This window comes from Triticum aestivum, chromosome 1B (genome assembly GCF_018294505.1).
Source record: "Triticum aestivum cultivar Chinese Spring chromosome 1B, IWGSC CS RefSeq v2.1, whole genome shotgun sequence".
Lineage (NCBI taxonomy): Eukaryota > Viridiplantae > Streptophyta > Magnoliopsida > Poales > Poaceae > Triticum > Triticum aestivum.
This window is the reverse complement of record NC_057795.1, coordinates 679,503,258-679,506,407: the sequence shown is the minus strand read 5'-3', so window position 1 is coordinate 679,506,407 and position 3,150 is coordinate 679,503,258. Positions and strand designations below refer to the sequence as shown.

General features: G+C 53.5%; 1 pseudogene; it reads right to left on the bottom strand.

The window, feature by feature from the left end:
• Positions 1 to 355: 355 nt before the first annotated feature.
• On the bottom strand, positions 356 to 2,513 carry LOC123082432 (S-type anion channel SLAH2-like; annotated as a pseudogene).
• Between the last annotated feature and the right edge of the window lie 637 nt (positions 2,514 to 3,150).

The following is a 3,150-nucleotide window of genomic DNA, read 5'->3' as shown; positions in this document are numbered from 1 at the left end:
ATTCGAATTCTCCTTTATCTTGAAACTCTGAAAACCTCACTTTTAAATTTGCAACACACTAGGCTAGCCATTTTATTGATACACCTTTGGTGAATTATTCTTGCAATTTTCATGTCTATGGAGTTCCTTGAGATAAGAATAAAGTCGAAAAAATGAACTTGAGATTTTTGTGTACTTCTGAAAAACAAAAGTATAACCACTAAATTTACAAGCTCAACCGTTCATTCCGGCAATTATATCACTATCATGGCAATGTAAGTTGCTCAAGGATATAGCTTGTAATCTGCAACTATGTGCAACAAGTTTGCAAAGACAAAAAATAATGAAAAAAAACATAGAGAACTATATACAAGTACTACCAATCAACATAAGCTAGTCGTGCATGCATGCACCATCTTGTGCACCGACTGTGAAAACACTCTGCTCTTCCATTCCCCTGTGCCACCATAGACACGCCGGCAATGTTGCTCATCTTGGATTTGGAGGCAGAGTCATCGAAGTATGTGCCTTGCTTGGAATTACTGAAATTTGGGATGGAGAGAACGAGCTCCTTCACATCAGAGCTTGATGATCGGATATGTGCGAGGATCTTGCTAAACTTGGGCCTTCGCCGCGTGATGGCGATGGACACATCATTGGGGAAGAGGTCCTTGCTCACGAAGGCGTGGTACATGGTGGTGGCTAGCACGCCGGTGACCGTGACAACGGCAATTCCGGACAACCCGACTGCCAGTGCCTGTGTCAATATGTTCTTTACCTCTGATGCATACAAAACCGTTGCCAAGGCTACACTCGTCATTGGGAATGTGTACGCCCACCATGCCAACGAGAACTTGAATCCCCTAAAGAGGTTGATGCGTACCACCAGCGACACGTAGAGGAATAGCGAGACAAAGTAAAGGAGCTTGGATCCATCGTTGAACTCTCCAGAGATCCTCGTCCAGGCCATGGAAGCGATGCTAGGTGCGGCGACAAAGAGGAAGAACACCGGGTGGAGCTCCTTGGGTAGTTGCACATTGGTGGGGAGTCGTTGATAGAGAGTGACAAATAGCACGACATAGTGGGCCAACCCGATGGCAAAGAAGAATATGGGCAGCTCCCGGAGGCCCATCCTAGCGCCAAGAAGTGCGCCGACGAAGTTGCCAATGACCGCGAGGTGGTTGGATGGGTTGGCCACCTTAGAAAGGCGGCGCTCGCCACTAGACATCCACTGGCCATAGGTCTTGAGGTCGAGGCACAGGATAGGCGCCATGAGCACGTACCAGATGGTTTGGTGGATCTCCCACACCGGATGCGGCACGCCCTTGACAAGGAAGAGGCAGGCAATCCATGGTGCAAAGAAGAAGTTGACGCGTACTGGGTGGTGGAATTCGCGGCGGACGGCCTTGAAGTAGAAGACGGCCTTTAGAAGGTAGGTGATGGAGACGAAGACCATGAGTACGATGGAGATCCACCAGAGGACGTGGTTAGCAGTAGGGTGGACGTGAAGAAACTTGGTGGAGGGCTCTGACTCGAGGGTCTTCCACAGCATGGCCTGGCTGCTCACGCCAAGGCACATCCCAAAGGCGCTGATGGGGAATCGGAGCAGGAACGGCCATGTCTCATCCTTTGGCAACACGACCATCTCTGTTGACTGCAAGTTCACAAGGTTATTAGACACAATGATGGTTTTTGCAAACTGTCTTGCTAAGTCTCCGTCGATGTTGTAACCGTGAGATTTTACATTGAAATCTGTACAATTTTTTTTGTTATTCTTTTTTTATGTTATGTCATTTGAGTGAGATTGACTTAGCCACGCCCTTTAAGAAGTGGTAAACTTTTTGCTGGAATGCTACACGGTGAGTTGGTACGTACCCGAAGTGTCTCGAGCTCGGGTCCTTCGAGCGCGGCGAAGTAGCGGTCGGCGCTGGGCACTGCATCGTCCTCGTCGGTTTCCTCCTCTGAGGTCTTTGACGCCACACCTTGCTCGACATCGGTGTCCTGTGGCAGCCCGCGGAGGCTGGAGAAGCGGCCAGAGAACGTCTTGAAGTGGTCAAACCGCCGGTCTCGCTCCCGCATGCTGTCGCTCCGCAGCACCGCCGGCACCTCGCCGCCGCCTCTGACCACCAGGGATGGCTGCGAGTGGTGCCGGGCCTGCTTCAGCAGCTGCGGCACGGACGGGTGGTGAACCCGCTCGACCTTCGACTCGCTCGGCGGCACGGCAGGGGCGCCAATGTCGGCCTTGTTGGCGCGGACGAAGGGAGGCATGCCAAGCTGTGCTGGGTAAAGTCCCGGCGGCGAACCCGGCACGCTGATCAAGACACAGCTCGGCGTCTCAGCGTAAGCAGCCGCGGTCGCTTCCTTGCTGTTCCTGCCGCCGGTACTAACGGCATCCCCAGCATCCATCGGAGAAGCCCCGGCGGCACACGATGACACGACGCGACACGAAGGAGAAGCGGCTTCGGGGACGGAGCATACCCCGGCTGGCCGTGCAGTTCCCCCACCATCTGGATTCTGACCTCGCTGGACGCCATGGCAACAACTCCCTCTCTCTCTCTATCTCTCTCTTTCTTCCTCTCCACCGCTGACGCCAGCAAAGTGAATGAATGTGCAGCGCATCGTGGGCGTGGCCAGCTTATTTATACACACATGGCCCGAGCGGAGGACGCACGCGCGGCTAGCCAGCTGATGGATCGACCGATCGACTGACCGACCGGTGCTAGTGGCGAGCCGGCGGGCTAGGTTGGTCAGGTCAGCGGCGCCGGCACGCACGTGGGATGAAGCACGCACGTGGAGGAGAACACACGAAGGGCAGTCAGCGGTCGCGCCGGCCGGAATCCTCCACGCCTCTTGTCCTTGCCTTTGTCACGTCGCCGGCGCCGGCGGTCGATGGATCGAAGGGGAAAAAAAATTCTTGTGCGTGCATGCACATGGGCTCGACTTGGACAGATGGCGTGAATTGTGATGGCGAGCTCGACCGAGCATGTCTCATGCATGGGTTGGTGGGCAATAATAATACGAAAATGGTAGACTCACGGGCATTTACGGGAGTAAGGCGGGGTTGTTCCATCTAATCAAACCCCTTAAACCCAATCCTAATCCTCCATGTTAACTACCCTGTGAAGCCTGTAAGAATCCTCCCCGTAAGTGTAGCATTACCGATAATAATAC